Source organism: Natrix helvetica (assembly GCF_964273705.1).
Source record: "Natrix helvetica genome assembly, chromosome: 5".
NCBI classification, from domain to species: Eukaryota; Metazoa; Chordata; class Lepidosauria; order Squamata; family Natricidae; genus Natrix; species Natrix helvetica.
Genome location: NC_138551.1, coordinates 72,395,536 through 72,420,181, shown reverse-complemented (window position 1 = coordinate 72,420,181; position 24,646 = coordinate 72,395,536). Strand labels below are relative to the sequence as shown.

The following is a 24,646-nucleotide window of genomic DNA, read 5'->3' as shown; positions in this document are numbered from 1 at the left end:
AAAAAAAGAGGGGGGGGGTTTCAGGCATGTCTGGGTAGAACCTGCACATGTCCAGACATGTCAGAGTTCTGACATGTCTGGACATGTGTATACACATCTGTAGATAGACTAATTCTGTATGTGTACACACATTTCATCAACTTTAATTGTAACACCGCTAGGCAGTAACCTGTGGACAGCACTGTATTTTTCCCTACTGAATCAGTCATTTGCATTATAAAAATATTTTAAAGTTGTACTCTGACGACAATAGAAAAGAAAAAATATGTGTTATAAGGGAAGACTGATATAAAACTCCATCATATTAAATGTCATGTATTCCAGTCTCGTTAGCCAAGTGCTGAACTCTTCTGGTCAGCCAATTAATTTGGTTAGAATTTCTCTGTATTTTCCTCTTTTTCTATCACTTTTTCAATTCCGTAGTCAAAGTGCTGCTCAATAGGAACTTTTTGTAGCTCCTGGAAGAGAAGGGGCCTCTTTACAGGCTTGTTGGGGTAATATTTTAATCTATACACCACTCTTCCTCTCCTTTATCCCCAGATCACCACCTTCTCAGTGGTGGCCCCATTTCTATGAAACACTGAGATACAATTGGCTTCCCCACCCACCCAGCCTGCTGCTTTCCTGAAAGGCCCTGAACATGTGGTTTTGTCAGCAGACCTGGTCACCAGAAATGGAGATCAGAAAGCTGATCAAGTTTGATCCTAGCAGTGTCATGCTTTCTTCTTAAGGAGCTATCACTTGGTTCCTCTATCCTAGGAAACTGATCGCCTTGTATGGAAGTTTGTTTGAGAAGTTGCCCGTATAGCAGTCGTAGAAGGACTTGGAGGAAGCTGATGAACTGATCTGTTTCAGCCAAATTTAAGGCCAAGATATAGTACAGAGACAGTATTGGTAGCACTTGTGGATAATCTGTGGTGGACCTGGGATGGAGGCATTCATCCTTGTGCTTCTTGACCTCTTAGCAAATTTCTACATCATTGACCATTGAGGAATGGACTGGCTTCAAGGCTTGGGAGTGTGTGTTTGTGCTATGCTGCCATGGTTCACCTTTTTCCTCAGTGGTTGATTCCCCAGGAGGGAAGAGATTACATCCACACCTGTGCAATACTTCAATGTTCAATGCTGTTACTGCCACTTTTTAAAGTCTACAATATATGGAACTATTGGGTGAGGTCATCATTCAGTTTGGGATTTGGTACCAATACATTAATGATACCTAATTGTACATCACAACCAGGATTGGGCAGGTAAAGCTATTAATTTACTAAACTGACCTGGTATCTAGAGGCTAGTTGGGTCTGGATGGGGAGGAACAGATTGACAAGGCTAGCTATGGCTCTTTGGGCATGTTTACCTTTGGTCTTAAATGGGGCTGCATTTCCCCAGGTAAGATTAGTGTGTAGCTTGGACTCACAGTTATTGTTCGAAGGATGGGTGGCAGCTATGGCCAGGAGGGCCTTTTCTCATTTATGAGACCCTAGATGGTTACAGTGCTCAACAATCTCACAGTTGGATTACTGCAATGCGCCCTACATGTGGTTGCCTTTGAAGATGATTTGGAAACTACAACAAGTTTAAAGTGCAAACAGTGCAGGCAGTAGTGGGCATTCATTACTACGTCCATGTGTTATTGTTGCTGTGTGAGCTGCACTGGTAGCCATTCAGCTTCTGGGTGCTGGTCTTCACCTGCAAAGTCCTTCAGAACATAAAGTCTGGTCATCTCAGGAAATGCCTACAGTATCTCCAGTTGTTCCTGCCCATCTGGTACTCTTTAGGCAGAGTGGGTCCACTCCAGGACCCTTCAATTAAATGTTGTCATCTTGTAGGATTCAGACTGCTCCTCCCCTGTAGAACAGCATCCCATGGGAGACATATATGACTTTCATTCTCTAAATGTTCTGGAAATCCATGAAAACCGGGCGCTGTTCCAAAACTTTGGGTTAGTGTATTTGTGGGTCAAATCATTCCTGAAAGTTATTGATGTTATTTTGTTCAGGCAGTCATATTTTTTAACTATATATTTGAAATATTGCAAACTGCCAAGAGCCATTTTTTTAACTTGAGTGGTCTCAAAAAATCAGCAGAACAAAATCAAATAAAATACAATCATAAAGTATTTGATTCCTAATATTCCCTACTCCAATTTTCTCCAACAAGAGAACACATTAGACTCAGAGCAGTGGTGGTATTCAATTTTTTTTACTACTGGTTCTATGGGCGTGGCTTTGTGGCGTGGCGTGGCGTGGCTTGGTAGGTGTAGCTTGGTGGGCATGGCAGGGGAAGGATACTGCAAAATCCCCATTCCCTCCCTATCAGCTGGGACTCAGGAGGCAAAGAATAGATGGGGTCGGGGTCAGTCAGAGGTGGCATTTACCGGTTCTCTGAACTACTCAAAATTTCTGCTACCGGTTCTCCAGAACTGGTTAGAACCTGCTGAATATCACCTCTGACTCAAGGACAGTAATTGGTTCCAAATCATCCAGTGAACTTCTATGGCTGAAGATAAAATCTCCTCCATCCTTGTCCTATCCTTAACACCATGCTAGTTGGGATGCATGAGTAAAGTAGAGAAAGTGTAAGAGTAACCAAGAAGTTTGAATGCAAGTATGGCAGGAGCATTTAATTCATTACTTTCTTGGACAACTGTTTTTCTCAAAGTTGATTTATCAGCTTCATTTCCCAAAGGTGAATCATTTTTTTAATGCACATTATTCACATCTCCTTTGGGCCCCAAACCTGAACCAAATGAAGCCATTTTTAGAAAGGCAGGCAAACAAGTTGACAACACAGCCATGGAAAGGGTATAAATGTTTCCCTTCCCTTTGAGAGTGTTCATAATTTCAGTCCTTCAAGAGGAGATTTTTTTTACAAATGCACACATTCATACAGCAATGATTAATTCTGCAAAAGCAATTAATGTTTATTTTTGAGCTTATAGGCTTTTGCCCCATTTTCCAAGACTTTTGAAAGCAGATTAATAGAACATATTCTACCCATTTCTCCTAATTACTTATCGTCTGCCCTTCCATGCTAAGCAGATTTATCTGTTCACAGGCATCCCAGCTACTTTGCACACACAAATCATCTGGATGGTAAATGCACCAGGTGTACATTCCTGTGTCTACTCGAGCATAAGCCCTACTGCTCTCGGGTGGAACTTATTCTTTTAAGCATGCATACTATGAACCAGGCAGGTTCACTGTGAGATGAGAAGAGCCTCCAATGGCCATTAAATATGGCTGAAATCCTTTGCACAGTGGAAGCTGCCTCCAAGTAAATGTGCAAGCATCTCGTGCCTAAAATGCCATGTTGCGGGAGCATCCTTTGCTTTTCCCCCCCACGGAGGTAGGGGTGGGTGGGGTTAGACTTAGAAAGCAGCATTTCTTAAAGACTGTACCTAAAAAAAACCAGCATGCACTGCAATTTCTACAAAGCACTAAGAGAAAAGAGAGAGAGCCGACTGAATTAATATTTAAAGCAGGGATTGCAATTTTAAAGCCTGCACAACTCTGTCAACACAACCACCACCACAACACATTCAGAAGAAACTCTCCTCACCTCACAGTAACCATTTCCTGGCTTTTCTAAAATGCAGCTCAGAAGCGTCTATGACTCAGCAAAGAGATCTGATTTTATTTTTCAGATGGAACTTACCAACATGATAAAGCATTAAGGGGAGGCTCGGCTGTCACCATCCAGAGCTGAACGATATCTCTGAAGCAATGCCTGGTGCTTCTCCCCCATCTCTTCCTATGCTATGAAAACAGGGAACGTTGGTTTTCATCCAGCAGCGAGCAGGGAAAAACAATTCACACAGAATGTCATTTAGAAATTACAATCCCCCCCCCCCACCACATAACATGCTGTGGATTTGGAAAAGGAAAGAAACAAAGAGGAAATTGGATGGGCAGGGGAAAGAAGGGCTCATAAAACCTGGAAGTGGGGTGTTTGTAAACTAGCTGAAAGTAGCCATCTATTCCCCTTTGAGGGTATTCCAAAAATAGAAAACTGAGTATCAAACCCAGAAGGGGTTTTAATTTTTACTGAACTTTTGCTTTATTATTTAAACATGACAAACTGACTGGATTCATACAGTTTGCTAAGGTCACTTAGCAAAAACGGAATGCACAGGTACAGTATAGGTGGTACCTTGCTCAACAGTAGTAACTGTGAAAGGGATCTTGGAGTCCTAGTGGACATCCATTTAAATATGAGCCAGCAGTGTGCAGCAGCTGCCAAAAAAACCAACACAGTTCTAGGCTGCATCAACAGAGGGATAGAATCAAGATCACGTGAAGTGTTAATACCACTTTATAAAGCCTTGATAAGGCCACACTTGGAATACTGCATTCAGTTCTGGTCACCACGATGTAGAAAAGATGTGGAGACTCTAGAAAGAGTGCAGAGAAGAGCAACAAAGATGATTAGGGGACTGGAGACTAAAACATATGAAGAACGGTTGCAGGAACTGGGTATGTCTAGTTTAATGAAAAGAAGGACTAGGGGAGACATGATAGCAGTGTTCCAATATCTCAGGGGTTGCCACAAAGAAGAGGGAGTCAAGCTATTATCCAAGGCACCTGAGGGTAGAAGAAGAAACAATGGGTGGAAACTAATCAAGGAAAGAAGCAACTTAGAACTGAGGAGAAATTTCCTGACAGTTAGAACAATTAATCAGTGGAACAGCTTGCCTCCAGAAGTTGTGAATGCCCCAACACTGGAAGTCTTTAAGAAGATGTTGGATAGCCATTTGCCTGAAATGGTATAGGGTTTCCTGCCTAGGCAGGGGGTTGGACTAGAAGACCTCCAAGGTCCCTTCCAACTCTACTATTGTATTGTATTGAAAGCTAGCTTTGTGTCTAAAGCAGAACTAGAACTCACAGTCTCCTGGTTTCTAGCCTGATGCCCTAACTAGCTACACCAGAGTAGCAGAGGTGGCTTGCTCCCAGTTCGGCTGAATCAGTAGTGGAATTCAGGCCTCAGTCACAGAACTGGCAGCAACCCAGGCCTGCCACGCCCCCAAACTGGTCCCCTTACCGCCACTGGGCTGCTGCCATTTTGGTTTTTAGTGACTGTGCGTGTGCGGTTCATTGTAAATTGTTCTGTGCATGCATGAAGAACAATTTACGTTGAACAGTGCATGTGTGTCTGGCGCACATCTGGCACACGGGTTGTGAACCGGTAGTAAAACCAGCAGCAACCCACCCCTGCATAGTGGCTTTCTAAATTAGACTTAATATAGGGAAATAACAATTTAAAACGTCATCTCCAAATTTTTTCTCCCCAAAGGAAAACATCTGGACTCTTTCCACACAAATGTCATAGGCAGCCTTACTGTGGCTCTCACGGCTCAAAAAGGGTTTGGATGTCTTTATTCTAAACCACAGCTAATTAAAAGGAGCCAAATCAACTCTAGTTTAAAGGCCAGCTTTGTTTCAACAAACTCAACAGAGTTGGGGATCATACTGAATTTTGTTTAAAGGAGAAGTTGAAGTTGTGGAGGCTGATGATCTTTTCATGGCTATGATTGAGGTCATCAAACTAAGGGATGTTTGAGAGTCAAAGGCTTAGCTTGGCTTGATCTCATAGCATTAAAACATAGTTTGATATTATGAGCCAAACCTGGTCCAGATTGAGATGAGCAATGGAGTTATATAACTCCCAGAATTTGCCATCCAACATGACCAGTGTTGTAAATTGTGGAAGTCTAGATAATTGGAGGAATCAGTGGTTGGAAAAGCTTAGATGACATGGCTGTGTTTGCGCATTTTATTCAGTCATAGGGTGGTTCATTTCGGTTTTGTATCAATGTGTTATGTGAACGTATCGTTCTCACATATCTGGTGAGAAAAATCAGTAAAAAGAAGTATAATGAACACCTGTGTCCCAAAGGTGCTGACTGGAGAACTGAAGAAGCTTCTTGGATGAGAAGCAAAAAATCTCCAAGGAAAAACAAAGACAGTCCAGTTGCCTCTTGAAAAACCACCTTTGGGACAACCATGATCTGGAGAAATGAGAATCTCCATAGACAACAACCGCATATGTTTATTTGTTAATTGTGAAATTATACAAAAAATGCAAGGATCAAGTATTTGGCCAGCCAGTTAGATGGGTAGGTCTCCAGTGATAACAATAAGAATTGAGTATATCTTTATTACGGTCAAAGACCAGCAATAGACATAACGTTTTACAATATATTAAAAAAAATAGTACTGACATTAAAAGTGGATAAAAACATCCCTGTTAAGAAAATACCTGTTCTCAAACTGTTTGGGTCATTCCCTGGTTTACGTGGGTGATAAGCCAATAAGTATGTGAGTAAATATAATGTTCCAAAAATTGTTAGAGATATCTCCAAACAATTGGTACAAGATGACAGCTATAATTCTGTAACCAATTTTTTTTCTTGTGGACATTGCAGCAACACAGAATGTTGCCAGACACACACACACACACACACACACACACACACACACACACACACACACACACACACACACACACACACACACACACACACATATATATATATATATATATATATATATATATATATATATATATATGTTGTATTTGTACTAATAAATAAATAAAGGGAGACTAGTATAGATATTTATTTATCAGTACAAATACAACACAAATATAAAAAGGCAACATTAAAAATAAAAATATGGTTTTCTGCCTGCATGGTGTATATATATACACACACACACACTGTTCTGACCCCCCTTCCTCCGTTGCCCACACAGCACACACACTCCGGAACAGTACAAGGGAACAAGGTTTATTACACCAACAGACAAGAGGTTTTGTGGCAGCAAGCCACCAAGACAGAACTCACAAAGACAGAACACACAAAAGCAGCAATCCAGCTTGCCAGGATCCCAGACTAGAGTTGCTGTCAAAAGTCCTTTGTTGATTGCTACGCAGAGCCTGTCCAGAGTCAACCCTTTTATAACCTAAAAAGGGCGTCTCCCAACAGCACCTGAGAGCTCTTTACTGCCTATAATTACGCCCACGCTCCTTGCGTTTGTGGGCGCGCCGGAAACGGGCATCTCGAAACGCCCTACTAAGTCCTGAGTCACTATCCTCTCCGCTGCTCCAAGGCAGGGCATCGGGAGTCCTCCTCCTCTCGCTCTCACCGCTGCTCCATGCCTCTGGCGCCACCTGGTGGCCGACCAGACTCTCGGATTCCTGCTCAGCCTCCGAATCCTGTCCAGGATTGCACATCTCCTCTGGAGCTGACTCATATGGAGTATCACTCTCGGAGTCTGGTGACAGCGGCACCGGCTGGGCCACAACACTATCCCTCACCGCAGGGCCCTTTCCCCGGGCCTGACGCTCGGGATGTGGTCGAGAGGGAAATTGTCCATGATAGGCCCGCACCAAAGCTGGAGCATGCACAGCCGTCGCATCGGTCCAGGACCCCCCGTCCGAGTCCTCGTCCGCCCAGTCGACCAAATACTGGAACCGACCCTTGAGCCATCTCGAGTCATGGATCCGGGTCACTCTGTGCGATGGCCGTGCGTGCACCTCAGGCGACGACAGCAGGGGTGAAGAGGACGTCGGAGAGGACAATCCGACCGCTCAGGGATCAGGAGCGAGCGATGGAACACCGGGTGTACTCGCATTGAGCGCGGGAGGGTCAGGCGATAGGCCACCGGATTGATAACGGCCTCCACAGGGAACGGCCCCAGATACCGGTGGTCCAACTTCCTCGTAGGCCGGTGGGATGGAAGATGCCGCGTGGACAACCACACGCGATCACCCACGGCCAATTCCGGCACCGCACGGCGAGACCTGTCCGCCACCCGCTTGTAATCCTCCTTCGCCTGATTCAAGTAGCGGCGCACCATCTGGTGAACCGCCTAAAGCTCAGAGAGCAAATCCTGCGCTGCAGGGACCGGAGAGTCCACGGGGGTGAGAGGGAAAAAACGAGGGTGGTACCCGACGTTCGCCATGAAAGGCGTCGTCCGTGTGGAGGAATGCTGCGAGTTGTTGAACGCAAACTCCGCCACGGCAAGGTACTCCGCCCAATTGTTCTGCTGGTGGTTCACGAAGCAGCGCAGATATTGTTCCAGAATCCCAATCACCTTCTCCGTCCCTCCATCGGTTTCGGGATGGTGCGCCCAGGACAGACAAACTTGAACGTCAAGAGCGGCCATCAGCCCTTTCCAGAACTGGGCCGTGAATTGTGTACCACGATCGGAGATGACCCGGTCAGGTAGGCCGTGCAGCCGGAACACGTGCTGGATGAACATGCGGGCGGTGGCGCGGGCTGTCGGCAATCTCCGGCAGGGGATGAAATGCGCCATCTTGGTGAGCATGTCCACCACCACTAGGACCGTAGTGAAACCGGACGACGGAGGCAGTTCCGTCAAGAAGTCCATGGACACGGCTCCCCAGGGTCTGTCCGGGGTCGGCAATGGCTGTAGCAAGCCTGGAGGAGCTCCCGTCGCTGATTTGGCCTGTCGACACTGCACACATGACGTGACGTACGTCTGCACGTCGTGTCGCAGGCGAGGCCACCAAAACGTACGGGAAACCAGGTGCAAAGTTTTGAACAGGCAAAAGTGTTCCGCTGCCGGAGTGTCATGACATTGGGAGAGAACCAATCCACGGAGCGGTCCTGCAGGCACGTAGAGCCGATCCCGATACCTCAAAAGGTCCTCGTCAAAGGTCCACGGGGATGTCGGCCCTACCTCTGCCCGCCGTTGTTCCACCCACTCGTCGTTTCGCTGCGCATTCCGTATCAACGACCGTAAATCCACGGATTCCTGGATTGCAGCGAAGGACTCGACGGGTAGGACCGTCCGGGGGGGCAGTGAGTCAGCAGGGTCTGAGTACTCCGGCTTTCTAGATAGGGCATCCGCCCTCTGGTTCAAGGCACTGGGGATATACGTGACCTTGAAGTGGAACCGGGCAAAAAACAGAGACCACCGGATCTGGCGCTGATTGAGCTTCCGCGCTGTTGTCAAAAACTCCGATTCCGATGGTCTGTCCGGACTTCGACCTGATGCCTGGCCCCCTCCAGGTGATGTCGCCAGGCTTCGAACGCCGCCTTGATAGCCAGCAACTCCTTCTCCCAGATGGTATAATTGCGCTCGGAAGGATTGAGTTTCTGAGAGTAATAGGCGCAAGGGAAAAGGGTGCCATCAGGGGCGTGAGCCTGCAATAACACCGCCCCCACCGCGATGTCGGACGCATCCGCCTCGACTACAAAGGGGCGATGGGGATCAGGGTGTTTCAAGTTCGGCTCCTTTGTAAAAGCGCGCTTCAAGGCCACGAACGCTTGTTGTTCCGTGGACCCCCAGTGAAACGGCACTTTCTTTTGCAGGAGCCGAGTGAGGGGCGCGGTCAAGAAAGCAAAGCCGGGGATGAAGGACCGGTAGTAGTTGGCAAACCCGAGGAGTCTCTGAACGTCTTTCATCCGTCGAGGAGATTGCCAACTTCGTAATGCCTCCACCTTGCCTGGCTCCATCGCAATTCCTTCAGGGGATATACGGTGCCCCAGGAACTCGATGGTGGTCTGCCAGAACTGACACTTCTCCAGCTTGGCAAACAAGCGATGCTTTCGAAGGCGCTGCAAGACCTGACGCAAATGCTGTTGATGATCCTTCTGAGACGTAGAGTAGATCAAGATGTCGTCCAGGTAGATGACGACAAACTGATCCAAAAGGTCCCGAAAGATATCGTTCATAAAATGTTGGAAGACAGCTGGGGCATTGGTCAACCCGAACGGCATGACCGTATACTCAAAATGTCCGTATCGGGTGCCAAAAGCTGTCTTCCATTCGTCCCCTGCCCTGACTCGAACCAGATTGTAAGCTCCACGTAAGTCCAGTTTTGTAAACACCACGGCCTCCCGGAGCCGCTCCAACAACTCGGGAATCAGAGGCAACGGGTAGCGATTACGGATAGTGATGGCGTTCAAGCGCCGGTAATCGCAACAAAGTCTTAGATCCCCTGTCTTCTTTTTGACGAACAAAACCGGGGCAGACAAGGGCGAAGACGAAGGCCGGATAAAACCCCGGGCCAGGTTCTTGTCAAGGAAGTCCCACAATGCGGCCAACTCCGGTTCAGACATGGAGTATAGGCGGCCCGTCGGGAGTTTCGCATCAGGTACCAGGTCAATGGGACAGTCATAAGGCCGGTGCGGTGGCAGTTGATCCGCCTCCTGCTCGCTAAACACGTCCGCGAACTCCGCTAAATCTGGTGGCACTGTCACCTCGGCCGAACTGGGCACCTGAGCCGCGCAAACATGACGGGTATGGTCCACGCATTGCAAGGACGGGAACGAGATGCGGTTCTGCGACCAGTGGATCTGGGGATCGTGCGCCCGCAGCCAAGCCAAGCCCAACACCACGGGGAAATGCAGACCCGAAGCCACGTAAAATTGAATGGCCTCCTCATGCTCCCCGAGGATCAGGCACAAAGGCTGCTTGGCGTTCTTGATGGGCCCAGACAGAAGCACCCGGCCGTCAATGGTCTCCACTCGCATCGGAGGGTCTACCGGGCACAGAGGGACGTGATATTTCGTGACAAACGCTGCATCCATAAAATTTGTGGTAGCCCCGGAATTGACCAAGGCATGGGCTGGTATTCCCTGCGGACTACCCAACAAGAGAATGTGCGCTGCAAGAATCAGATGTCGTGGAGGCCCCTCCCCCTCTGTTCCGGCCTGTGCCCGACCCGAAGTCTCCCTCAGATCGGGCTTTCCCCGTTTCCCAAGACGGAGGTCCGTCGTTGAGGGGGGGCCGTAGACCGTGCAGCCCCTCTACCTCCCTTCTTGGGGCAACCCGTAGCCAGATGTCCCGGATTCCCACAGTAAAAACACAACCCCCCTGCACGCCGTCTCTCCATCTCCGTGCGTGACAAGCGGGGTCTGGCTGCACCCAACTCCATGGGCTCCTCTCGTGGGACAGGAGTCTCTCGTGGAACTGGCACTCTCAGCACCTCCCGGGACGCTCGGCGAGGCCTCCGCCTCTGCAGCCGGCCGTCAATCCGGAGGCATAGATGAACCAACGCGTCAAACGTTGGAGGCCTGTCCACTCTCACCAGCTCATCCTGCAGGTCCTCTGACAGGCCATCCTGAAAAGCATCCATAAGGGCTGGCTCATTCCACTCAGAGTCCTGACTGAGCAACCGGAACTCGGTAACGTAGTCCAGTAAAGAACCACGCCCTTGGTGCAACTCTTTCAGGAGTCTGGTGCCTGTTTCTCCTTTGATGGGGTCCTCAAACGTCAGCCGAAGATGAGTGCAAAAACCCTGGAAGTCATCCAGCAGGGGGCTCGGCTGAGTCAGCAAAGCCTGTGCCTGAGAGCAAGCTTATCACAAAGCCCACCTTCGTCTGGTCGGTGGGAAAGTCCTCTGCTCTCAAGGCAATGAACAACCGGCATTGGCCCAGGAACGCCGGGAACAGTTTCGGAGTGCCATCAAACTTATCCGGCATGGCCACTGGGCATTTCCTTCGTTGCTGCTGGGGGGGTGGGGGGTTTGCAGGAGCAGACAGCTGTGCAACTTGCGCTGTTAGCAAGGCAAGTTGCTGTGCGAAGAGAGCATTCTCCGCCTGAAGTTGCTCCATCATAGCTGAATGGAGATACGTTTGGGGTAGCAATCAATCTGTTCTGACCCCCCTTCCTCCGTTGCCCACATAGCACACACACTCCGGAACAGTACAAGGGAACAAGGTTTATTACACCAACAGACAAGAGGTTTTGTGGCAGCAAGCCACCAAGACAGAACTCACAAAGACAGAACACACAAAAGCAGCAATCCAGCTTGCCAGGATCCCAGACTAGAGTTGCTGTCAAAAGTCCTTTGTTGATTGCTACGCAGAGCCTGTCCAGAGTCAACCCTTTTATAACCTAAAAAGGGCGTCTCCCAACAGCACCTGAGAGCTCTTTACTGCCTATAATTACGCCCACGCTCCTTGCGTTTGTGGGCGCGCCGGAAACGGGCATCTCGAAACGCCCTACTAAGTCCTGAGTCACTATCCTCTCCGCTGCTCCAAGGCAGGGCATCGGGAGTCCTCCTCCTCTCGCTCTCACCGCTGCTCCATGCCTCTGGCGCCACCTGGTGGCCGACCAGACTCTCGGATTCCTGCTCAGCCTCCGAATCCTGTCCAGGATCGCACATCTCCTCTGGAGCTGACTCGTATGGAGTATCACTCTCGGAGTCTGGTGACAGCGGCACCGGCTGGGCCATAACACACACATATATACCTGTTGTACTATTGGTATTCTCTTATACTGCCCTGGAGGAGTGCTGAGGGAAGAATGCTAAATCTGGCTCTGAAGAAACCTATTCTTTGTTTTGGGAAGATCAGGTCATTTAGATATCTTGATGATTCCCACACTCCCTGTTTGATTCTATCCCTACTGTGGAGAGGCAACCAATTTAGTTCTCGGAACTCCATGTCCTTCATTCTACTGATTACTACTTGCTTTGCTTGGTCAAAGCCTAGGGACATTAAGAAGAAATAAGATAATAATAAGAAAAAACTAAGGAAAGGGGGTTAATACTGTATTAAAATTTGTTTTTCAACTATTCAACTGGCACTTTAACTGGAATGCTGTTAAATTTCCCTGAATCTTCTAATCTCCCGGTTCTCTTTTTAAGCACAATATATTTGATCCACCTGTTTAATAGACACATTTTATATTCTATAGAAGTGAACATGGAAATGATATGGACTCATGTATATGAGTAGGGGAAATTGTTGCCTGAGGGTAATGCGAATTGTTACCCAAGAAAATTGAAAGGAACCAGGTTGGGATATTCTAATATAATCCGTCTGAGATATGGATGGGACATTTCTCAAAGGCAAGCCGTGGAACAGTGCTTTCTGATTGCCAGACAAGGTTCAAACCTTTTGATAACGGCTTTGTCACTCACACAATCCTTTCACCGTGAATGTTCAGAAATGAAAAGAGAAATGACAGAATAGTTCTCCCTGTGGGTTAGACTTAGGTCTAACGTGTCCTTCAACCCTTATCTACTTTGAAATGATTACAATTACTTTGCTGCATCTTGACAAGGGCAGAAAGAACATTTGTCTCAGAAACAAAACCAACTTTTTGTTTTTTGCCTGGCTTAATAAGTTTGCCTGGCACAAAATAAGTTTGGTACAAAGTATGTATATTTTTTGACTCTGAGTAAAAAGCAATTTGTGACAAGTCAAAAAATAGATCCACCTATTGTGTCGCTGAGTTGGAAGAGTCATTTTGATGGCTGCTTATATAGGAATCTAAATTAAAATCACTTTTGTGTGATGGGCAGTGATATACATTTGATACATTTATTTATGAAATGTATATGACTTCCCATCTCACAAAAGGTAACTCTTGGCAGCATACAACAATAAATTAAAACAACAAATATATAAAACTATTATTATTAAAAACATTAAATAGCCATTACTAAAACAAAGCTGCAGATGAGACTAAACATCATCCACAGTGATGGAACCATCATAAGATTTCATCAGTTCCCTGCCAGGGTGGACTTGAAAAATTTCAGCAACAGGTTCTCTGCCTGGTTACTGGGTGGGAGTGGCCATGGTGGGTGTGGCCTAGTTGGCCTCCTGCATCACAGCGGGAGGGCCGTTTTCATCTTCCCCAGGCTCTGGAAGCTTTCATCAAACCTCTGGGAGGGCGAAAACTGCCCCCGAAGCTCCAGAGGCCCTCAGGAAGCTGGAAATGGACCTGTTTCCAGCCTTCTGGAACTTCCAGGAGGCCCGTTTTCCCCCTCCCCAAGCCTCCACATTGGCCCTTTACTTACCTCACATCCAAAATGGGCCATGTGGAGACTCCATGGAGGAATGGGGTGGGTGGGGCCAGCCAGGGGTGGAATTTGGAGATTCAGCCAACTGGCCATGTTACCTAGGGGTTTTCCTGAACCTGGCCGAACCTGTAGCAGCCCACCCTTACAATACAATAATACAATACAATAGCAGAGTTGGAAGGCACCTTGGAGGTCTTCTAGTCCAACCCCCTGCCTAGGCAGGAAACCCTATACCGTTTCAGACAAATGGCTATCCAACATCTTCTTAAATATTTCCAGTGTTGGGGCATTCACAACCTCTGGAGGCTGGTTCCCTGGGATGACAAAGTCAGATCTTGAAGGACTTTCTGAACATTAGCAGGGATAGAGCCAACCTACCTTTGAGATGGGGAAGAATGTTCCATAAAATGGGTGCCATGGCAGAGAAGGACCACCTTTGGAAGCCACCCAAGAGGACCACAGTGGATAGGACCCAGATCCACAGCATGTTTTCTCTATCAGACCTGATGGGATAGGCTGATGTAACTGAGGAGAGATGATCTCTCAGACAACTCAGTCACGTGCTATGAAGGGCTTTGAAGGACTTTAAACTAGCATCTTGAATTAGACCCAGAAGCAACTGGCAGCCATTGCAGTTCTTAGAGCAGGGGTGTAACACAGGCACAGTTCTAGCACCAGCTGAAGCTTCCAGACACTCTTCAGTAGCAGCCCCATGAAGAATACCTTATAGTAGTCCAGTGCTTCTCAATTATTTTCTGTCATGCCCCCCCTAGGAAGAAGAAAACATTTTGCGCCCCCCGCGCGATTGTAAATAGTATCATTTGTCTATAAAATTGTTATAAGTACAACGAAATCAGTATTATTTGAAACTCAAAGTTATGTTTCTTCAAGGTACCCGCTTAATTCAAAGTGTTATATAATGTCAGTATCACTTAACAACGCTCCTGCTTAGCAACCAAAATGTTGGCTCAGGAACTCTGGCATTTGAAGCACACAAGTCTTAAAGCTGTCAAGTTACAAGACCCTTGCACCCCTAACCCTTTAGGGAAAAAAAACCCAGGGGTCTTCAAACCTGACAGCTTGAAGACTTGTGGACTTCAACTCCCAAAATTCCTCCTCCAGTCCTGTTGGCTCAGGAACTCTGGCATTTGAAGCATGGAAGTCTTAAAGCTGTCAAGTTACAAGACCCTTCCACCCCTAGAAAAAAAACCTGACAGCTTTAAGACTTGTGGACTTCAACTCCCAGAATTCCTCCTCCAGTCATGTTGCAGCGACGTCATCTGCGTGGATCTGCTCCATCTTTGCTTTCTTCTGCTGCTACCTCCTCCTCCTCCAACAGCACCACCAGATTTGCTCCTGAGCTCAGCGCTGGGTAACCCATGCCCGCTCCTCCTCCGTGCTTTTGAGGAGCCATGAGGCTTTTTTCCCCCTGCTCCCCCCCCCGCCTTCCTACTGTCTCATGGCTCTTCAAAAGCACGGCGGAGGAGGAGGGGGCAGGCAGGGGTAACCCAGCGCTGAGCTCAGGTGCTCCGAGCAGAGGGGAGGCGCCGCTGCCACGCGCGGAGATGCCGGCTGGAGCTTTGGCGGCTTCATCTCAGCCGCAGCGCCGGGCGGCAAATCCGGCAGTGCTGCCTGTTAGAGGAGGAGGAGGAGGAGGTGGTAGCAGTTCTTCCGGTGGCGGTGGGGGCTTTGGGGCTTCACAACTAGCCTCAGTCGCCCCGTGCTCCTCAAAGCAAGTCTGGGGAAGACCTTTGCGGGCGGCCCGTTCTAGCTGCAAAGGACTTCCCCAGCTTCTGGAGCCTGTGGCAATAGAAATCACTGCGCGGCAGTTGAAAACTGCTGCGCGGTGTTTTCTTGCCACCTGCGCGGGCAAGCAGCCGCGCACCTTAGAGGGAATGTAGCAAACGAGCCCCCCTTTACGGAGCCTCGCGCCCCCCCTGGGGGGCTGCCCCACTATTTGAGAAACACTGTAGTAGTCCAATCAAGAGATGACTGGGGCATGAAGACTGTGAGCAGAGCCCCTGACTTAGAAACGGGCACAACTGTACACAATTGGCTTAAGCAAGAAGGGGTTCAAAAAGTCAATGTGATGTTGTGGCAGCACAATGCAAACTCTGCCACTTTTGAATGTGCATTTATCAGTGGTGGGATTCAATTTTTTTACTACCGGTTCTATGGGGGTGGCATGGCTTGGTGGGTGTGGCAAGGGAAGGATACTGCAAAATCCCCATTCCCTCCCCACTCCTGGGGGAAGGATACTGCAAAATCTCCATTTCCACCCCACTCCAGGGCAAGGATACTATAAAATCCCCATTCTCTTCCCACCCCACTAACCTGCTTTCCAGCTCCGTTCTCCTGTGATGGGCAACAGAAGAAGTCCCAGCCGATCAGCTGAGACTTGGGAGGCAGCGGATAGATGGGGACAGAGCCAGCCAGAGGTGGTATTTGCAGGTTCTCTGAATACTCAAAATTTCAGCTACCAGTTCGCTAGAGCTGGTCAGAACTGGCTGAATACCACCTGTTATTGAAAACATATTGATATTGTTGATATTGAAAACATATCTAAAGAGGCTGCATTGTGCAAATAGCATCTTGCCTTTTTTTGATAGCCTATATTTCGAGGAAGGTATTATGTCCAGATAAGTGACTCCAGACTTCTGAATGCTGAACTGCTCTTATGGTTAGGAAGTTTGGGTGAAAGATTGCAGGAGGTAGGCACTGTAGTCCAGAGCAATGAAATCGTATTCCAAGGCCTCATGTTCAATTTTTGGTAAGACTTACCATTGTTCTTTCAAATATTTTGTATATGAGTCCTAAAAAAGCAATTGTTTAAGTTATTTAAGACTCCTTGGGCTTTTTAACTATACAGGTAGTCCTTGACTTACAACAGTTCATTTAGTAATAGCTCAAAGTTACCACAGCACTGAAAAAAATGACTTATGACCATGTTTCACACTTAATGATCATCACAGCAGCCCCATGATCAAAATTTCAGATTTTTAGCAACTGACTCACATTTATGACTGTTGCAGTGTCCTGGGGTTACCTTTTGCAACCTTCTGACAAGCAAAGTCAATGGAAAAGCCAGAAAGTTAGTCAATGTTACTAGCATAACAACTGCAGTGATTTGGTTAACGACAGTGGCAAGAAAGGTGGTAAAATGGGGCAAAACTCACTTAACAGCTGCCTCACTTAGCAACAGAAGTTTTGGGCTCAATTGTGGCCTTCCGGTTTTACGGCGTGCACATACGTGCGGCCGGGTGATCATCGTGTGCGCATGTGTGCCAGGATCCAGAAGACTACTTGCCCTGTGCGCCATGCACACGCTGGAAACCAGAAGTTCATTTCCTGGTGCACGCATGCCTGCCAGCCAGTTTCTCTTCTGGGTCGCAGCCCTGACGAGTGTGTGCACACTCTCTTTTTGGCACTCGGTGCTGAAAAGGTTCGCCATCACTCGTCTAGTCAGTAGCACAGCATAAGCAGTGCCAGGAATATAAATTTCAAGCCTTTATGAAGAAAAAAGAAGAAAAAGATGAAGGAGAGAGAAGGAGGAGGTGGTGGAGGAGGAGACAATCTGTGTCTCTTCTGCACATGAAAGAGAACATAAATGAAGTGTTCAAGTGTTGCTTCAAGTCCCCGCTTGTCTGGAGGCTACCTGTCTCTCCTACTGCAAAGCATTAGCATTTTTCAAAGTCAGCCCTTCTTCTCCATGACCCATACCAGGATTGAGTGGCAGAGATGAGAAGCTAGAGCTGCAGGACTTTGAAAATAGGCCCAGGGCACTGAAAAAAAGGCCTTTGATTGTGTGTGGGAGGATATTGAGCCACGTAGAGATTCAGTAGCAATTATTCAGGAGCCTCTTTGAAAGATAGAAATCAGAAGCCCAGTCATCACATTGCTAATAGCCCTGACTAAATTCATTCTTGTTCTTATTGTGGCTTGGTTCTCTCTCCTCCCCCCCCCCCCCACTTCTTCCGTTGCATTGCTACAACTGTGAAAATATTTCCTTTACAATTTCCTAGGAACCAACTGATCCCCCCCCCCCCCCAAATGCAGAAATGAACTGTGTCATTCTGTTGTGTTATTAAAGTGAGCAATCCCTGGAAAATGCTCACAGCATCATCAGCCCACGAAAGAGCGTCACTGCTCATCCCTCATCCACCCCCATACAAAAATATCACCTAGGAATTTTAAAAAGGCACTTAGTTTGGTGATGGGTGAATGCTTATTTACTGAAACTGTTTCGTAACTCCTTGCTTATTTATCCATACATAAGTAGCCCTCAATTTACAACAATTGAGCCCATAGTTTCAGTTGCTAAGTGAAACGTTTGTTAAATGAATTTTGGCCCATTTTGCAACCTTTCTTGTCACAGTTGTTAAGTGAATCATTGCATTTGTTAAGTTACTAACGTGGTTGTAAGTGAACCTGGCTTCTCCATTAACTTTGCTTCGTTAGAGTAATTACAGACTAGAGAAATATGTAGAGATCAAAGCAGAAACCTCTTAACTCAAATCTACGTTTATTCATAACATTATGAATTCATGGATGGACAAGTTTAAAAGATTAAAAGATAAGAGAACAAGCAAATGCATAAATAGGGAGACTGACCAACAATGATTAAGACTTTACAATAGAAAGAACAAGGAAGTACCACAGATAATTAGATTTTTTTATTGTGTTAGAATCATACTGACTTGGAGAAAAAAAGAAGGAATGATCAACATAAACGTTAGGAATAAATAATAGGAATCGATAAAATAAGCAAAACAAATTTCTAACCACTATCATAACTCTTGAAATATTCTGTTTAGACCACTATCATAAAACAATCAGGCCACAGACAAGTTGAAATACTGTTTCAATATTGTTTCCCCAAAGCAAGAAAATTTATGGCTATTCTCTTAAAATGCAATGCAATTTCTTTAGCTTAGTGATGACAGCTTTGAAGTATAAAATGCATTTTTGAAATTGATATATGCCTCACTTTGGATTAAATATATTAATAGCATGTTTGATTATTCAACACACAGTGCTTTGGCAATACCATAGTCTAGGTTTAAATGTTGAAATGTCATAGTCCAATAAATAAATGTGGTGTGTGCTGATTTAAAACACAACCCCAATTATTTTAGTGCTGGACAGCCTCAACTAAGTGTTCATACAATTACAGCCTTAATTATTTTGAAAATTAGTGAGTTTATTTAATGACAGAGCTTTCTACTTTCAAGTATGTTTATAGGCACAGTACTATAAATTTGTACTATATTTTTTAAAGTTTAGGGTAATTCCCGTCATATGCTTTGCAGGGCTTCTATAAATATTTGGAATGCTTATATTCTTATTTATTAGATCACAGAGCCTCGATATTTGATAGAGTGCAGTTTATTCCTATTCCCACCCTCCAAAAATTATATTCCTTTCCTCTCCTCTCCTTCCCTTCCCACCCCTGCTCTCCTTCCTTCTCCTCTCCTCCCCTTCCCCTCATCTCCCTTCCCCATTTCCTTTTCCCTTTCCCCTCCTTCCTTTTTAAAGAAAAGGTAAGAAAGAAACTGCACAGGAAATATAGAAAGATCATTTTGTCAACACAATGAGAGAGAAAAATAACTTTCCTGAATATTTAAAACCTTCCACATCTGAATGGTTGCAGTTGCTAGGAAACATGGACCACATGTGCGAAAATATCCCCTCCCTGTACTGTGTTGTGTTTTCCAATGAGAAGATCTTTGCACATATTTGATGGAAGAATTAGGGCAGCGATGGCGAACCTTTTTTGGCTCATGTGCCATAAGTGGGGGGAGCCCGGGGGGTCATGTGTGGGCGTGCCTCACCCATAATGCAATGCATGACACACACCTCCCGGGGTGCATGCACGCACTACAGGCGCGACCCCCCATTTTTTACATGCTTTTTTCGCCCTCCCCAGGCTCCAGAGGATTTATAGGAGCCTGGGAGGGTGAAAACAGCCTCTCCCCCCCCCGGAGGCCCTCCGGAGGCTTCAGGGACCTTCAGGAGGCTTCCCTGAAGTCTCCGGAGCAGTCAAAACGACCCTCCGAGCAAACTAACTTGTGTAAGTTTCTGATTTACAAAGATTTATTTATTCTGGGTGATTGCTCTGATCTTGATTCTGATTCTGTACGGGTGCTTGTGAGTAGGTGTCAGCTTTATGTAAATGGTTATGATGTTTGTCTTGCCTTAGATTAGATTCTATGTTATTTCTAGTGGTCATCGTCAGACTCCTTCCCATGCTTTTGTTACTTTTAATCCTTTATACTACGTTTCCTTTTGTGATTAAATGTAACCCCTTTTGGCTACGTGTATGGTTTTTCTCCTGACTATGGCTCCTGCCCGTATGTGTTTATTAATTTCTAGGATATGCTTTTTGGTTATGTCTTTCCGGTACCTTACTACACTATTAAACATACTTCAGTAGAGAGAACATGAGTCACAGGTACTTCCTGCTGCTTGCAAACCAGATCCTGGTTTGATGCTTTGTTTACTGTGATATCTTTGTGACGAATGTTGTGTTAATTAATAAATAGTAAATTAATACAAAGTGTTTTGTACTAATTTATATTTGTCATGTAAAAGAAGGTAAAGATTTCCCCGTCAGTTGTGTCTGACTCTAGGGCATGGTCCTTATCTCCATTTCTTCTCTCTCTCTCCCTCTCTCTCTCTCTCTCTCCCTCCCTCCCTCCCTCCCTCCCTCCCTCCCTCCCTCTCTCTCTCTCTCTCTCTCTCTCTCTGTGAGATTGTGTGTGTGCATGCTCTTGTGTGTGCGCTTATGAGATAGCTCCCCCCCCTCTCTGTCTCTCCATCCCTCTCCCTCTCCCTTTTTCTCAGGGTAACTATGAGTGGCTTATAATTTTAGACAAATTAGGTAGGGAGGTATGTACGTAGCAGGGGTGGGTTCTTGCCAGTTCTAACCTCTTCTATAGAAGAGGTTCCACAAATCTACTGTGCCATTTAGAACTGGTTCCAGGTCCCTCTCCCCCACCACGCTTGCCCCACCCCCCACTCACTGATTGGCTGGCTTACCAATTGCCCCGCCCACCTCTAAGAGTCCTATCTAAACCTTAAAGTCTTGAACACCCCTGGGGTTTTTTTTCCTAAGGGATTAGGGGTGAAAGGGTCTTGTAACTTATCAGCTTTAAGACTTGCACACTTCAATGCCAGAGTTCCTAAGCCAACATGACTGGAGGAGGAATTCTGGGAGTTGAAGTCCACAAGTCTTAAAGCTGCCAAGTTTGAACACCCCTGGTTTTTTTTCCCCTAAAGGGTTAGGGGTGCAAGGGACTTGTAACTTGACAGCTTTAAGACTTGCGTGCTTCAAATGCCAGAGTTCCTGAGCCAACATTTTGGTTACTAAGCAAGAGCATTGCTAAGTGAGTTTCACCACATTTTACAAGTTGGCCACGCCCACCCAGTCACATGACTGACAAGCCACTCCCACCCGGTCACATGGCTGGCAAGCCACTCCCACCCGGTCACATGGCTGGCAAGCCACTCCCACAAAGCAGGCCACACCTACGGAAGAGGTTCTAAAACATTTTGAAACCTACCACTGGTAGGTAGGTAGGTAGGTACGTAGGTAGATAGATGAGAGAGAGAGAGACATGATAGAGATAGTGTTGAGGATGGAGATAGAGATAGATAGAGAGAGAGAGATAATGACAGATGATAGAGATGGAAATGGAGATAGAGATAGATATAGATATATAATGAAATTTCAGAGGCAGCACTCCTTGGAGTTTCAGGAAGAAGCCAAATAAGATAAGATAAATCCTCCTGTCAACTTCCAACAAACATTAGCCTGTGCAAGAAACAGAATGCTTGCCTATCTGGCCCTTTGCTTTGTTCCATTATGATTCTTTGTGATATTCCTAAATCCATCAAAAAAACGTCATTACAACCTGAGATTATAACACTGTAAGGAAGTGATGAATCCAAATGTATTCAGCAGATGCTAGCTCAATTCCCGGCAAAACAGAGATGGGATTAGCTCCAAAATTGAATGGATTCATAACTTTGCAGTTCCAGGCTTGGAACTAAGCACTCTAGTTCAATGCATCTCTCATTGTAATGGCTGTTTTTGTGAACCCTCAAGGAGAATACAGCTTCAGTAATGTAGAACTGATTAAGACAGGAGTCGGGTTATAACTCAGGAACAGAGGCGGTATTCAGCAGGTTCTGACCAGTTCTGGAGAACTGATAGTGGAAATTTTGAGTAGTTCAGAGAACCAGTAAATACCACCTCTGACTGGCCTTGCCCCCATCTATTCTCTGCCTCCCCAGTCCCAGCTGATTGGGAAGAAATGGAGATTTTGCAGTAACCTTCCCCTGCCACGTCCACCAAGCCACAGTACACCACACCATGCCCGTTGCCCACCAAGCCACGCCCACAGAACCAGTAGTAAAAAAATTTTGAATCCCACCACTGATCCAGTCAATTCCCAGGATCTCTTTAAAATGCAGTGATTTCACTTGATGAGTGAATACCTTAGATTGGCCAGTGTTATGATCTTCTTCCTCTCTCCTCAAAATTAGTAATGATGGATGAAGAGGCTGCATCCAATCCAGAGGTGGATTGGCTGTCCACAGTATTCTTCCCCTGGAGTGTGGAGGGAATGGAGATTTTACAGCATCCTTCCTCTGCTACGCCCACCAAGCCATGCCCACCAAGTCACACCCACAGAACCGGTAGTAAAATTCTTTGAATCCCACCACTGCTCAGGAGGTTTTGACCAGGCTTTTATGGAAAAGAATACCTGACCTAGGTCTACTGCAGGGCTGACACCCCCCACCCTCTTGCCCCACACAAACTCAGACGAACCTGGAATTTGTTTAGGACTGTATAATGGACGAAATGGCAGAAAGATGACAGCTCACCACGATCACCTAGGGTGGCTGCTAGCAAAAACATTCAGAAATGCTAGTGCTTGTCCAGATTTTTGCTGTACTGAAACAAGCCTGCTGCTTTCACCCCCACAAGAGCACTCTGAACCACTTGGTACTTGTCTCTTTGCTGAGAGTGGTTTACATATGCCTCAGGCACCAGAACAGCTCTCCTCAAATGTAGCCATTAGCTCTAATGACTAATGTTGGAGGCGAAGGCAGCAGAGATACATCCGAGAGATTTGCCTTAGGGTCCAGAGAGCTTCACTTTTGTTCCCAGTCTTAAATTCAATGAAATCACCATGGTGTGGGTGTGTATTTAACTCCTCTTTATTCCATTCTATAAATTGACTTGGCCTAGGGCTGCTGTTCTTCCCTCAAGTTCAGTATATGAAGATGATTCCTCCAGAATTCCTCTCATTCTGTAGCTATAGAAAATACGGTTGCAGGTGTCCACTATTTGAGCGGACAGTCCACTTTTTTCACATTATGTTCACTATTTTTTTTCACAAAATAGGGGACATTTTTTTTATTCAAAAGCTTTATGATGAAATGGTACCTAATCTAAAGCTGTACAGTCTAAGACAATAAGGATAGGAGAATCGCGTTTTGTCTTTTTTTTTCATAAGTTAGAATGAGACAAAGATCGAATATCCATTGAACTCGATTCCCCGAAAAAATGATTAATCCTATGCAATTGTTTCACAAGACATTTAATAAAAGTATATAAAATTATTTACAAACTATTTTTCTTAACTCGCATTTACCTATTATTTTTATATTATACTTTTTTCTTAGTTGGATAGGTATGTTTTGGAACACTCAATAACGCATCATCATTTGAGGTTCAATGAGGACTAGCCTCAATATGTAGAGCGCGAATTTGTCAAACCAAAAATTTCGTTGAAGCATTATAAACATAAAAGTTAATCATTGTTTTTATGTAAATACTATTTTGCTGTTTGTAAGAAAATATATAATTTAATTGTAATTTTTTTTTACTACTTAACCCCCCCCCCCCCGCTTGTCCACTATTTTTTGGAAGCAGACCTGGCAACCCTAATAGAAAAGCATGGAAGCTGCGCACACATGCATGCACTAAAACAACAGCAATAAAAATCAAAGTACAACAGGGCCCACTAGCAAACTATATCATTTTAAGCCGAGCCTCTGAACAGAACCATGTCTTAAGGAGATTCTGAGAGATACCCTTATAAATGTTTCCTATATTTCTGTAGAAGATGCTGTTCCACAGGGCAGGGACTGCAATGCAGTTGGAAGGTACTTTGGAGGTCATCTAGTCTAGTCCAACCTGCCTGAAAATACCAAGTGGGCAGATATAATAGCAATAGTACTTAGCAATAGCACTTAGACTTGTATACAGCTTCACAGTGTTTTACAGCCCTCTCTAAGCAGTTTACAGAGTCAGCTTATTGCCCCCAACAATCTGGATCATCATTTTACCAACCTCGGAAGGATGGAAGGCTGAGGCCTGACGTATATCCATATCCATTCATGTGATCCACAGTTCCCAAAACACTTTGGAAGTTGGCAATTGGAGAGCACACATCTCATTTGCTTGGTCTTTCTGATACAATATAGTGTGCAGTGGTTGTAGTAATTTATTGCTAAATTTGCAAATTTGTAGTTTAACATATAGAGATGTGCAGATCTCTATAGTTCTTTGTCTCCTTTTTTAGGTAATGCATAGAGTTATCCTAGATATATAGTACATGAGCCATAATTTTTTAATACACTAAATTGAACTGTATTGATTTTAAGGCTTCTATTCATCATTACTGCAGGAGTTAGAAGTATAATCCTTGGAATATTTGAATAAAAATGTGAAAGCAGTTAAAGCTCTCAATGTTCCTGGATATAGTCAGAATGCAAAGTTATGCAAAGATCATCTAGATTTATTGTATTGTACATAATATACTATATGAAATGCATACTTGATGCA

The 24,646-nt window shown here is 45.7% G+C and overlaps 1 protein-coding gene across 26 annotated transcripts in view; it reads right to left on the bottom strand.

Annotated features, from left to right (window-relative positions):
• The window catches only part of JAKMIP3 (Janus kinase and microtubule interacting protein 3), a 131,988-nt gene that overhangs the window by 87,594 nt on the left and 19,748 nt on the right, over window positions 1-24,646 (bottom strand). The window contains exon 2 of one of the 26 annotated variants that reach the window (XM_081955979.1): window positions 3,658-3,758. The exons of the other annotated variants lie outside the window; for them this stretch is intronic. The gene's annotated coding sequence lies outside the window, so the exon portion shown is untranslated. The remainder of the gene's footprint in view (window positions 1-3,657; window positions 3,759-24,646) is intronic. 26 annotated transcript variants of the gene reach the window in all.